The sequence below is a fragment of the Hyperolius riggenbachi genome, chromosome 7, assembly GCF_040937935.1.
Source record: "Hyperolius riggenbachi isolate aHypRig1 chromosome 7, aHypRig1.pri, whole genome shotgun sequence".
Classification (NCBI taxonomy): domain Eukaryota; kingdom Metazoa; phylum Chordata; class Amphibia; order Anura; family Hyperoliidae; genus Hyperolius; species Hyperolius riggenbachi.
In genome coordinates, this window is record NC_090652.1 from 207,322,718 (window position 1) to 207,337,733 (window position 15,016).

The following is a 15,016-nucleotide window of genomic DNA, read 5'->3' on the forward strand; positions in this document are numbered from 1 at the left end:
TATGAATTACAGAGGACAGTAGAGTTGTCCTTCAATTTAATGCAGAATACAATGCCTGGCATAAAACAAGCTCCATGTAAAATGATTTTATAGCAATAAACAGCTATTGGGGTGGTTGGGTACCATTCAGAAATTTGAAGCAAAATGGTTTCTTGGACATCTACTCACCACACATGTAACTGTGTAACTGAAATTGCCCACTGACGATACAGTCATGAATGTACACCGTTGCCATATCTATGTAAAATGAAGGACTACATAAAGTATTCGTTCAAATTATATTCACTCAGTTTATAGTGATTTACTTTATTTTTCAATAAAGGTTGTATTGCCGGTGGGCACCTTTACACCTATTTGGAAACACTACAAAGATAAATTCACCAAAACTAAAGAAATCTTTCGAAAGGATCTTATACTGCTAGTAATCAACTGTGTGTCTGAAAATAACATAATTGTGTCTCTTCAGCCATCATCTGAATTCAGTTTCATTTGGTTGGTCACTACTTACTCTTACACAGCATCTCACTTATCTCACTCTTACAGCATCCCACAACGCTATCCAGCAGCCTCAGCAGCCAATGGAGAAAACCTGTATTATAGGCCATTGGTGGAAAGGACCATCGCTCTGACAGGGAACTAATGTCTTCAAGGTTTAGGGGCTTCTTGTATGACACACAGAGAGATTTGGTTACAGATAGTGGACAACTGTTGTGTTCTGAATGATATTCCTTTTATACATCCTGCATATGATCATTCCAACAAATCATCACCTTAAACCAATAATATTACCATATTTTCCATTAGACCAGAAGTCTTTTTAAAGGCACATGCAATGCAGAATACAAGGTACTGCAGCACAAACCAGTGCAGACCGGAGAAACCAACATGCTTAATGCACATTTCTAGCATGCACGCTTGCACACTTGTACAGTAGCAGGAGGCCAAAGAACTCACATGGCAACCAATAGCTTGCTAGCCTCTGCAGCACAACTAGTCCCAGCAAACTACATGTGCAAACTCACAAACTGATCTTTGTATACAAAGTAAACTGCTCATCTAATTACTTTATTCCAAAGCACTATAGCATATCTGACATGTACCTTATAGGGACAGGTACTATAGGTATTAAATTAGAATCGCAAGGAGACATGTCCAGAATTAAAAAAAAAAAAAAAAATACTTATCAAAAACACATCCATCATTTCTGTAGGCTGTTTTCCCCTTTACTTTCAGCTCATACATTTTGGCACAGAGCTGTGACTGATTTTGACACTTGATAGTAATATGTGCAGACAGTGTCTTTACTACATCCCAGTCATCACCTCTCATAAACCCGCCTTCCAATCATATCTAAAAGCCATTACTGTACATTCCCCTATGGCTGCCAACTCTGACAGAAAATTCCACAACCTTACTGCTCTCTGATATTGCATTACATTATTCCTGATACCCTTATAGTATCACAGTAAAACCACACATTCCTATTTGTACATTATTATTATTTATGCTAGCAGTACCCTCTGCAGCGCTAGATGATATAACGATATACAGGATCTTTCCTGGGTTCAAATACATAATGATCAATACCAACAATGTTGAAAGAGTTTCTATGATAAATTCTCATGGTAAAATGACAAAGTCTGCTAAAAAGCAATCGCTGTTGATGTACAGTGAACGTGAAGAACACAAGTTCTAAACAAGATTTAAATGTGCAGCTCTCTCATTTCAGGGATGGGATGAATTGCTAAGTAACAAGACATTAATACCTACCATATAGGAGTTCTGGGTCATCATGAGCTTGCTGGGTACTCTGTAACGCTAGTTTTAGCCTTTTAAAAGCATCTTATAATAATGCAACAACTACAATAGTAAGAATAAACAGGGCCTAAAACACTTAACAATGCAGTGGTCATTAATGGATCACATTCATTTCCCATCAACTGATTTACATACAACAACTACATCAGCAGTAACAACAACCATGGATGAATTATTACTGTGCACAGCCTCTGCAAAAACATACTGACACAAATGAACACACTAAACTCTAGAGTAAAGAAAAGTACACACTGAAAGTTTCCCAGAAATAATATAAAATGACAAATGTGGAAGCAGTTATGTAGGGACATGGCAGAAAATATACCTCCTGCAGAAATGTGCTGCTTCCCTGCTGCCTGAGTGCTCAGCTGTGGCCCTGTATAGTCTTACAAAGGAAAACTGTACTTCGCTTAAAAAGGGGTTTGACGGAGCAGGGATGGTTACAATACAGCAGCTGAGCATCTGTGTGGCAGGATCCATCCTGCAAAGGGAGGTATCAGGTTTCTGGTCCCACAGCATCATTATTTGCCCTAGAGAATGTACAAGACAGATGGACCTTCAAGCATCCATCTGTCCTCTACAGCACAGATATAATCTCCGCCATTCTCAATAATACCCCTGTTTCTCCATCGTAAGGAATAAAACAAAGGGAAGACGGTGACAGCTGATACTCACATTGCTGCACGAGCCTGCTTTCCATGATGTGACTTTAAAGGATGCCAAGGAAGAGAAGACACTGCAAGCCCACTTGCAAATACAGATACAGCAAGCTGGAAGAGGCTTTGGAAGATGAAATTGTAGGGGATGAGGAGATACCACCCACACAATCCTGCAGCCCACTGCAAAGGGAGCCCAGGGCTCTTCTGACGTCACTGGAGATTCATGAATGAAGAGGGATGAGCTGCTTTAGGATTCAGCACGGAGCTTGCAGTGACGTCTACAATGAGGTGAGCAGTAAGGGGGGAGCATAATGCAGCCAATAATCATAACTGCACATGCACTCAACCCTCCCTAACACAGTCAGCCAATACGCACCATAAGCACCATCCTCCAACCATAGATTGCCATTAAATAGCTTGTAGATGATAAAAGGGCAGCTGGTTGATATAGGACATACCGAACATATGCATCATACTGCACTTAACCTGTACATGTAAGTATATAACACACAAGTAAGGTCCACTGTATATACATTCAACACAGACACATACTGTATATATGTTATGTACACACACACACACACACACACACACACACACACACACACACCCATTCACACTACACACACACACATTCACACTACACTACACTACACTACACCACACACACACATTATACACACACACCCATTCACACCACACACACACACACACACACACACACACACACACACACACACACACACACACACACACACACACACACACACACACACTCACATGTAGATAGATAGCATGCACTGACACTTGAAGGTAAATCACTGATGGCTTTGTGAGTCTCAGCCCACATTATTCCAGTGCAGATTTGGCCCACTGATTTACTCCAGAGCCGACATTTTGAAATTAAGTGAATCGAGAAGCACTCACAATGAGTTGGATCAGTGCCAAAGCTGGGCCCCAGTGCACATTTCACATTAGGCCCCCTCAAGCACTGTACACGGCACCAAAATCAGACAAGGACATCTGCAGAGTGAAGGATGTGTAAGAAGGGGAAGGGAACACTTTGTTAATGACTACCACTATTCAAAGCACATATAGGTGATCATTACCAGCATAGAACCAATGAGGAGCTAATACTGCAGCTGAAGGAAAGCATCTGGTGTAGGGGTTGTGCCACGGTCACAACCTCTGCATCCCTATTACTATACTGTATATTTATTACCTTCCAGCATCTGAAAAGTGTTTTAAGGGTAACCCTTGTTTTACTCTCAGAATTTTATTGAAAATAAAGGTGAATATCATGACTTACTCTATTTTCATATCTATGTAGCTATGAGAAATTCCCTTTGGAAAAGTCAGTCGCATGACCCATAAATCCATTAGTAAAATATGGTGCTGGCACAGCTGACCTTGTACACCTCCTTCCACCACTGCGGAAAAAATTATTGATTCAGAGAGAAGTCTTAGTTCAGCATTCCGTTTGTAATACATATGAAAGAAAATAAATAACACTAACTCCTCTCCACGCCCACTGTATGTTGGTGTACCACAAGGTTCTGCTCTTGAATCCCTCTATTTTTCTCCATCTACACTTGGGACAAGTAATACACTATTTTGGTTTCCAGTAGGGATACTTAATGATATGAAAATAATTCAGAGTTGAAGGGGAATTATGCAAATTTTGTATGCCAATTTATGTACTTGAAGTGCAGACCACAGTTTATATCTAGTATCCAAGGGAGGGGATAGGAGGGGCCAGCTATGTGCTGAAAAGGAAAGAATAGTTGGTGCCCTCTTTAACCAAGCCTGGATTACCCTATCTGGTTGATGACTGAATAAGTGAAAAAGCTTTGACAGTGACCAGACCTGTAGTGTCCAAAGAAGTTGCAACGTCATCTCAACAGGAAAAGGAACTGCAGGACACAGCCAGCCAGCAAATTCAATATATCAATGTAAAACACAGTGGGGTAGCAATAGGGGATGCAGAGGGGTCCACTAAGGGCCCTCCATCCATCTTATTAGCTTTTTATTGGTGTTATGTTGATAATGAACACCTCTATGTGTGCATTGAATAGTGGTAATCCTTATCAAGCTATTATCTCACTCCGATTACACCTCTTGGATACTGCAGCTGCCCTTGGTAGGTTTTGGGGCTCCTTATAAATAGAGTGCTTGGGGCCCCATGTAAAACTTGCCCTGGGCCCCAAGCTCCTTAGTTACGCCACTGGTAAAACATACAGGCCCATATGCAATTAATTTTTCTCCCGTTTTTTTCTCTAAGATGATATTTTCAAAGTTGTCAATAAAATGCCCTTCAATCCATCAGCAAGCAAGAATATATAAAAAATAATTTAGATAGCACATTTTCACCTACATGTTGGTAGTTTTTTCAATTGGAAAGTGCTGAAAAGTTATTTTAAATAGAAGATGAAAACTGAGAAAAGGCAGGAGAAAAGTAAATTGCATATGGGCTACAGACTTGCAATCTACAAAAATTTGTGAATTGCTAATTAATACAAACTTACTAAATATGCATTAAAATGGAAGCCTGGATAGGTCAGTGTAAAATAGAGAAAAGTTTGCCTTCTGAAAACAGAAGGTATTTGCACTTATTCAGGTTGGAGCGAGCTTTGAGATGTCCCACAATGCATCACTGCTGAATATGCAAATCATCGCTTTGATGTCCCTGATCGCTAATCACACCTCTCCAGAACCCCTGAATTGCAATGATGTGCCAGTTTGCACTCCAGTGGTTCTGGAGGTGTGTTTAATAGAAACTCCAGTGAAAATAATGTATAAAAAGGTGCTTCATTTTTACAGCAATTATGTATAAATGATTTAGTCAGTGTTTGCTCATTGTAAAATCTTTCCTCTCCCTGATTTACATTCTGAAAATTATCACATGGTGACATTTTTACTGCTGGCAGGTGTTTCACCACCATATCAGCCATACAGAGCCCCCTGATGATCCCTTTCTGAAAAGGATTTCTCATGGGAAAGGGGGTATCAGCTACTGATTGGGATGAAGTTCAATTCTTGGTTACGGTTTCTCTTTAAGCTATCAGGGACCACAAAGAAATGATTTGCATACTCAGCAGTGATGCACTGTGGGACACCTCAGCGATCACTCCAATCTGAACAATCGCAAACACCTTCCATTTTAAGAAGGCAGACTTATGTTTTGCATAGCATTTTTAGTAAGAAGGCATTATGATCTCTTTCAGCCCCTTACACACCCCTAGGACTTCTGGTTCACCATGAGCTTGCTAGACAATCTGTAACTCTATATAATGTAACTGTAAGATTAGTATAAGGTCAGGCTAAGGCCTTGTACACACAGTAGATTAAACATGGTCGATAACGACTATGAGAATCTAGAGTGTACAGAGTGGCCCCCGACTCCTCAGCACATAGACGAGCCATCTACCTGTCAGATCGATTTGGCACAGGGCATTGTTCTCCCCACTCACCCTGTTCACTCTCTGACAGTCCTCATGCATCACTTCCTTGGCCCTCCTCACCCTTCCCCTCACACGGCAACAGAACAAGCCCCTTGCCTGTCCATACAGCCAGTGTCGTCTGAAGGATCGACTCCCAAACCCAGATGAGCGACATGCCTCATATTCATGTATGAGGCTTTAGGCAAGGTTCAAACTACGATAGGTTCCGAATATCCAATACTTCCTCAGTGCTTGACACAATTTTCTGACTACCTGTAGTCACCATGTGTACAAGAATACAACAGTCTCAAACGGACTCACAGGTGTCTGCCACTACACAAACAATGAGATGGCACTAGATGCTAGTTACAAGGGGTACCAAAAAAATTATTTAAACACAGTCCCAATTTCAGTAATAAATGTTAATCCGTGGGTCCCTGCACACAAGACCCTTATGCACAAAACTGCTTTTCTTTTTGGAAGACACACTTCCAAAAAGCTTTCTGTAAAGTCATGGAAAATGTCCTACTCTCCAACCTCAAGGGCAATTGATTAACCCCCCCCCCCCCCATGTGTCCCCTCTGCTAATACTGCTCTCCCTGGTGCCCCTGTGGAGTAATATTAACACAGTGGAGCAAAAATCGCACTCACCTGTCTGGGCGGTGAGCTCCCTCCCGTGTGCTTCTGTCATCTCCAGGTGCCCAGACTCTCTGACCCAGCAGCATGAGCTTGTACATGTAGCTGGGTCACAGGGTATGGGCACAGGGAGATACAATACAATACAATACAATAACATTTCTATAGCGCTTTTCTCCAATAGGACTCAAAGTGCTTAGGCTCACTCCGATTCAGTAATTGGTAGTAGGATGAAGTATTCACACCACAAAAGTTATATTTCTGCAAATGCCAAACTGAACAGGTGGGTTTTCAGTCTAGATTTAAACACCTCTAGAGATGGAGCTGTCCTGATCTGTTGAGGTAAGGAGTTCCAAAACGTAGGGGCAGCATGACAGAAGGCTCTGGGACCAACAGTTTCCAAGTGGACTCTGGGTATGACTAGATTATTAGAACCTGTGGATCTGAAAATGCGGGGATTGCTACGCAGCTGCAACATTTCTTTCATGTATCCAGGGCCCAGATTATTCAGTGATTTAACTGTAAGCAGGCCGATCTTGAATAGAACCCTCCATTCTATAGGTAGCCAGTGAAGGGAGTGCAGGACTGGCGTTATGTGGCAGTGACGGGGTTGGTTGGTTAGCAGTCTGGCAGCAGTGTTCTGTATCAGCTGTAGGCGGTACAAGTCCTTTTTTGGAAGGCCAGTGTAGAGAGCATTGCAGTAGTCCAGTCGGGAGGTAATGAAGGCATGAACTAAAGTTGGTAGATCTTCTGGGGGGATAAGGTGCTTGATTTTTGCGATGTTCTTAAGGTGAAAATAGGATGATTCCACCACAGCTGAGATGTGAGTTCTGAAGTTTAAATCCCCATCAATTAGAACTCCCAGGCTACGCACATGATTAGAGCTGCATAGATCCGTGTCTCCTATTCCCAGTAGTGAAGACTGCAAGTTAAGTTGTTTTGTTGTCATGCGCTGCCCCCCGATCAGAAGGACTTCAGTTTTGTCTGCATTTAGTTTCAGCCAGTTGTCATTCATTAATTGCTGAAGTTCATGTAAGCAGGCGTTTATAGTTGGAGTTGGGTCTGTCACACCAGGCTTGAAGGAAAGATATAGTTGGGTGTCGTCCGCATAGCAGTGGTATGTCAGGCCATGTTTTTGGATTAGTTTTCCAAGCGGTAACATGTAAATTGTGAAAAGTAGGGGAGAGAGGATTGAGCCCTGGGGCACCCCATACTTACCGTATTTTTCGGACCATAAGACGCACTTTTTGTTCCCCAAAAGTGGGGAGAAAAAGTCCCGGCGTCTTATGGTCCAAATGCAGCGCATGTCACAGCATAAATTTATGAGAAGTGCCAGAAGCAGCTCACCGTCACGCTGAAACACTTCAAGGCTTCCTCTCCACCTCTTGCTCTGCTGTCACATGTCCTAAACAGCTCGCTGCAGTTTCCCCCCGCCGAGCAAACATGTCGGTCCATAGTGTCCGTCCTCATAGAAGATGCCAGCTGCAGTCCCCAGAGTGCACCAGGACTCATCTTCCCCGACATTGTTTGGCCTCAGCTCGCTAAGCGCACTTGCGGCAGAGGTGGAAGTAGCTTACAGGCAGAGCCGGCTGGATGGATGGGCTTGCTGAGGGGACATGCTGGGATAGCCAACCGCGATGTGGATAGGCTCCGTGGAGGGTTGCAGAAGAATTCAGGACACTTGGTGGAAGTGACTAGCATGGCGGTGGAAGAGTGTGCTACCCCCGATGTCGGAAAACTCAGCCGCGATGTGGATGGTCTCGCTGCGGGGGATGCTCGAAACCCAGCTGTGATGTGGATGGGCTCTGTGGAAGGATGCCATGGAAGCCAGCACGCTTGAGGCAGAGACGGAAGTGACTAGGAGGCGGAGGGATGCCGGGAAAGCCAGCCACGATGAGGATCTCTGCTCTAGCAAGCCATGCCTGCTACACTTCCGCCGCTACGGGGACCCAGGAAAACGCCGGCCACTACACTTCCGCCACTAAAGGGACCCAGGACACACCGTCCGCTTTACTTCCGCCACTACAGGGACCCAGGACACGCCACCCGCTTTACTTACGCTGCTATGGGGACCCAGGACACGCCGCCCGCTTTACATCCGCCGCTACGGGGACCCAGGACTCGCCGGCCACTTCACTTACACCGCTACGGGGACCCAGGACATGCCGCCCTCTTCACAACCCAGGACATCAGCGCCACTGAGTCACGTGGGCAACCAGTTGGAGCGGCCCCTGTGACTCCGGCTCCTGCAGCATCTATCTCCGGCATCTGATCCTTGCCACCGATGCAGTGCGTCCATGACACTCTAGGACTGCAGCTGCAGGGTACCTTAGATGCCATCCCCATTGACCGTAGCCCAGATTCAACAGCCTGTCCTGTAGGATCGGCTAGCATGAAACATGCATTTATAGCCTAATGTAACTAGTGGGGGCATTGTAGTTTAGTGTAGGCATTGGGGGCATTCTTGCTTAGTGTAGGCAGTGGGGGCATTCTTGCTTAGTGTAGGCAGTAGGGGCATTCTTGCTTAGTGTAGGCACTAGGGGGCATTCTTGCTTAGTGTAGGCATTGGGGGCATGCTTCCTTGTGTAGGCAGTGGGGACCTTCTTGCTTAGTGTAGGCAGTGGGGGTATTCTTGCTTATTGTAGGCAATAGGGACATTGCAGCTTTGCATTTATAGCCTAATGTAACTAGTGGGGGCATTGTAGTTTAGTGTAGGCATTGGGGGCATTCTTGCTTAGTGTAGGCAGTAGGGGGCATTCTTGCTTAGTGTAGGCATTGGGGGCATGCTTCCTTGTGTAGGCAGTGGGGACCTTCTTGCTTAGTGTAGGCAGTGTGGGCATTCTTGCTTAGTGTAGGCAGTGTGGGCATTCTTGCTTAGTGTAGGCAGTGGGGGCATTCTTGCTTAGTGTAGGCAGTGTGGGCATTCTTGCTTAGTGTAGGCAGTGGGGGCATTCTTGCTTAGTGTAGGCAGTGGGGGCATTCTTGCTTATTGTAGGCAATAGGGACATTGCAGCTTAGTGTACTGTATGTTTTGGGGGCATTGTAGTTTAGTGTATGTTTTGGGGGCAGCAGGGTTTAGTATAGCTGGTGAGGCAGCAAGGGTTAATGTAAGGTAGTTACTGTAGCTGGGGGGGCATCAGGGGTTAGTGTAGATGGGTGGTGTAGCTTAGATGAAGACAGTTTGAGGGAGAAGGTCCATAAAAAGCCCCTGCACCATAGACGCACCAGGTTTAGTATTTTTTTCCCCCTGATTTTTGCCCTCCAAACCTAGGTGCGTCTTATAGTCTGGAGCGTCTTATAGTCCGAAAAATACGGTAAGTGGTGTATAGGGATGGGCAGGAAGGGCCCCATAGATACTTTTTGGGTTCTGCCACTCAAGAAGGATTTGAACCACTGAAGAACTATGCCATCAATGCCGCAGTATTCCTCTAGCCTGTTTAGAAAGATGTCAAGGTCAACTGTGTCAAAGGCTGCAGAAAGGTCTAGCAGTATGAGGATGAAACACTCTCCTCTGTCTCTTGCCATGAGCAGGTGGTTGCATATTTGGATGAGGGCAGTTTCAGTGCTGTGGTGTTTCCTGAAGCCAGACTGGAATGGGTCATAGCTGTTTTGTAGGATTTTGGATTCTAGCTGGAGATATACAGCTTTTTCTATTAGCTTACCCAGAAAGGGAAGATTAGAGACAGAAAGCACACAGAAAGGAGCATGCCGGACAGTGCGCTAATACAATGCAAAGGCACTGAAGAGATCAGTAGGGAAAGCACCCAGTGGAGCGGCAGTACAACTGATTTGTAATAGATTTCATGCTGAAATCTATTAAAATGGATGTGCAGCTCCCTCTATGATCAGTTGTCGATCAGTGGGTTTTATCTTTTAAGCACATTGCGAGAAAGTCTGCCAGTGTATTGGAAGCTTTGCACAGCTCCTGCTCTCCTACTTAGTAGGGTTACCCTACTTCTCCAGACCCTCTCAACACTGGGAATCAAGGGCCTAGCACACTCCTGGATCAACTCTTACCTGTCTGGACGTTCCTTCATGGTCTCCTATGCCAACACCAACTCCTCTCCGTGCCCACTGTCTGTGGGAGTACCACAAGGGTCCGTCCTTGGACCCCTCCTCTTTTCCATTTACACCCACGACCTGGGACAAATGATAAGCTCTTTTGGGTTTCAATATCACCTCTATGCTGATGACACCCAAATTTATTGCTCTGCCCCAGACCTCTCCACACTACTATCAAAAGTCCCCGAATGTCTATCCGCTGTATCTACATTTATGTCATCCCGCTTCCTTAAACTCAATGGACTTGATTTACAAAGCGGTGCAAACTGTTTAGCACGGGTGTGCTAAACAGTTAGCACGTGAAGTGCCGTTCGCGGACTTTTGCGCGCGCAAAGTGCCGCGATTCGCGCGATCGCTGACTTTTGTGCACGCAATTTGCCGCGATTCTCGCAAATCGCGGCAAATTGCATGCGACGAAGTACGCGATTGCGCGCAAAAGTCCACGAACGGCACTTCACGTGCTAACTGTTTAGCACACGCGTGCTATACAGTTTGCACTGCTTTGTGAATCAAGCCCAATATGAGCAAAACAGAGATTGTGATATTTCCACCTTCACTCTCTGTTCCACCTCCCATTGTCACAATCAATGGAGATAACACCCCAATTGCATCAACCCCTAAAGCTCGTTGCCTGGGGGTAACTCTGGACTCTGAGCTCTCCTTTATACCGCATATCAACACATTAACTACCTCCTGCTACTTCCATCTCAAAAACATTTCCAGAATCCGTCCCTTCCTGTCACAAGAAGCAACTAAAACTTCTCACGCTTGCATACAAAGCTCTACACAAGCTATCACCTCCATACATTTCCTCTTTAATCTCCAGATACCTCCCCGGCCGGACCCTCCGTTCCTCACAGGAGATCCTTTTATCCTCTAGGCTAGTCACCTCCTCTCACTCTCGCATCCAAGACTTCTCACGGGCTTTCCCTTTCCTTTGGAACACTCTCCCTCAGCCGGTTTGTCATGGCACGAGTCTGGAAAGCTTCAAACGTACTCTGAAAACACACCTCTTCAGACAAGCCTATAATCTGCTATAGGCAGCTCTGAAGGCACACTGGCTCACCCACTAACCCATACCCCTGTGTTTCCTTCCCTGTTGTTTCCTACCCACTACCCTCTAGATTGTAAGCTCGCAAGGGCAGGGACCTCCTCCTAGTGTTTCTCATACTGCTGTAATTTTAACATATGCACATGTACCAACTACACATCAACTATGTATGTATTTGTATTTATTCTATTCAATGCCATGACTGTACAGTGTCTTTTACTTCTCATGTATATTTGTTCCCCATTATTTGTTGGTACTATGTACAGCGCTACAGAAGATGTTGGCGCTATAGAAATAATTAAAAAAAAATAATAATAATAGCTCAACAGAGATTTGCAAAGGATTTTAGAGGGTAATTTTAACCCTGTAGAAGCAGTCACATAGTTTAATAGCACATTATTCAAGCAGGGATCAGCACAGACTTTGGCCTGTGTACAGTATTACAGGGGGAGCTGTGGCCTCTCTGTATTTATTCAATAAAACGTACAGTGAATTATATCTGGAGCATTTTTGACATCTTTACTTTTTTTTCTACACGGATCAGCACCTTATCCTGCACCTGTTACGGGTCTGAGTAGCTATGCCTTTCCTTTACACATGGCAATCACTGACACATATAAAGTGAACTGCATTTACTATAACATTACAGAGGCAATGGAATTATTTTAGGCAACAAGTGAAAAGTCAATTCTTAAAGGACATTGAAGCTGAAGTGATAAAAATTAGATTTACAGTACTTACCTGGGACTTCTTCCAGCCCCTAGTAGTCTATCCAGTCCTCAGTGTAGTTCTTCTCCCCTCCAGTGCACCGTTAGTATCTCTGAAAGATCACTGACTACTACTGTGCATGTGCATACCCGCGCCTCTCTCGATCCCGCTCCCGTGTTTGCAAGCATTCTGCGCTGGCGCAGTAAGTTCGCAAAGACTTGAACAGCGCAGTGTAGAACAGTCCAGGGGATCGTAATCGAGAGAAGCATGCTGATGTGTCGGCTCATGTGCAGTAGCCTTTGACCACAGCTGTGGTCGGTAATCCTTTGGAGTGGCTAGCAGACCACTGGATGGGATCGGAACTACATTGACGGACCAGATAGACTGCTATGGGCTGGAAGATGATACTATGGGCTGAAATCCAATTTTTCTAAACCCTTCAGTTCAGATGTCCTTTAAAGATAATGGGCTTGATTCACTAAGACAAATAGCATGCCTTATCAGTGTTAACATGTCTTATCTGAGTTAACACGCCTTATCAGAGTAGCATTGCGAGCGCTACGAACGTATGCCTGCTAATTGGCAATGACGAGAGCCCCACTCGTCTTGCCCTGAGCCGCTGCAGGTCCAATCACTTTAAAGGACATTATCCCCGCACTTTGATTGGTCCTATAGGCTGCCTGACAAGTTTCCTGTCAAGTGACAGGCAGCCTATTGGGCCAATCAAAGTGCGGGGATAATGTCCTTTAAAGTGATTGGACCCGCAGGAGCTCAGGGCAGGACAGGTGGAGCTGTCGTCATTGCCAATTAGCAGGCATACGTTTGTAGCACTAGCTATGCTACTCTGATAAGGCATATTAACTCTGATAAGGTGTATTGACTCTGATAAGGCATGCTATTTGTCTTAGTGAATCAAGCCCAATGTGTTAGAAGCAGGAAAAATAGGAGAGCAAAAGGATCTTAACCGCTTGACAGGGGCCCCCCTATTCATGGCTAGATAACTAGGTCAGTGTTTCTCAACAATATTATAGCATGTGGTGTGCCCCTTTATTAATAACTGTGCTGGCCCTGTACCCCCTTCTGTGGGTTTCATCCTCTCAAGTCACCCTTTTGGTTACTAAGGGTGCTCCATAATTGTCTATAAATGCTGTTGAAACAATGTTTGATGTTTTTAAATAACTACAAATACTTGCTCTGGTTTGCTTATAGTATTTTTCATTCTTTTATATCAACACTTGCTATAATGGACTGACTATCATAAGTTCAAGTAACCCCTGAATCCATTATAAGTACAACCTGAGATACGTGTACTATGTGTTGAGTCCTAGGGACTAGATCACACCAAATGGAAGGTCTTGTGGGGTGCCTCTGCATGCAATAGTTAGTACTTACCAAAACTGGTCCATGGAAATACATCCAGTGAACCAGCCACAGGGTTATGGATGCCCAAGGTGAACTGTTCTGTATGGGTAGCAAAGGCTACCTGGTCTGCTCTCATCCCACAGAAGAGTTACTGTAGCACAAGTTGCTGAAAAACATAATGCTGGCCATGAGTGCTCCGAAGCTTGCTGTGCAGCCACAAACCAATCTGAGGGCCCCTACTGACTCTTGTGTACAGCCACATGACCTTACAATGGGCAGCACAGATTAGTGCGTACTGCCCACTGACATATTTCACATCTACACTTGGTCCTTCATCTTAGCCATGAGTAAAAGCCAAGCGTAAGTCTCAGGGCCCATTTCCACTATCGCGAATTCGCATGCGTTTTTTTTTCGCATGCAAATTTGCATAGCAATACAAGTGAATGGGACTGTTTCCACTTGTCAGGATTCCTTTGCGTTTTTCTGTGCAGAAAAAATTCGCATGGCAGAGCCATCAGAATTTGCATATCGCATACCGCTATGCGAATCGCATACAATGTATTTAATAGGAAATTCGCATGAGGTTTGGGTATGCGAATTTGCATGCGAATTCGCATAGAAACAATGGAAAAGCACACCAGCAATGCCATGGTTAAATTCGCATACATCGTCATCCATGCGAATTCGCATGAAAATTCGCATGGACTCGCATGCGAAATTCGCATCCGCATGCGAATTTTTACCGCGGCGATTCGCGCGGCACAAGTAGAAATGCAGCCTCAAACATGTCAGCCAGCAGTAAGTGCTGGTCTGTGGCTTAATGAAGTATTTTACAAGATTCCTGGTGTGCTGCAGATTGTTTCTGCTTCTGAGGCTAACACATGCAGCCTGTATCTAAACCACCTGTCCCGTTCCTGTGGTCTATGCAGTATGGTTGTGGTCTTATGCCAACCTACTGATAAGAAAGGGCACTTTCGCAGGTCTTGTGGAGTCCATAATTGAATGGGTCTGAGCTACGTTGTTGATATAAGTGGAACCTACACGATATTAAGTATTAATGCTCCAGCTTGCTTTCAGTACATCAATACAATATTTTGCTACAGGCTGTACCACATTGGACACAGTGAATTTCCGTGTGCGTGCGTGCATTTTAGGTGAGGGGGGAGTGAAAACAACTTTTTTTTTCTAATCACTCTACTCTGCATGTTATAAGCGCTTTTGTAAGCGCTTTAGCAAAGAAATGATTTAAATCACTTCCTGGCGTCAGAAAATGAAAAAAT

At 44.5% G+C, this 15,016-nt stretch overlaps 1 protein-coding gene across 6 annotated transcripts in view; it reads right to left on the reverse strand.

The window, feature by feature from the left end:
• The window catches only part of MAP3K13 (mitogen-activated protein kinase kinase kinase 13), a 171,742-nt gene that overhangs the window by 115,653 nt on the left and 41,073 nt on the right, over positions 1-15,016 (reverse strand). Inside the window, exon 1 of one of the 6 annotated variants that reach the window (XM_068245072.1) lies at positions 2,494-2,713. The exons of the other annotated variants lie outside the window; for them this stretch is intronic. The gene's annotated coding sequence lies outside the window, so the exon portion shown is untranslated. Of the gene's footprint in view, positions 1-2,493; positions 2,714-15,016 lie in introns of those variants that run through there. 6 annotated transcript variants of the gene reach the window in all.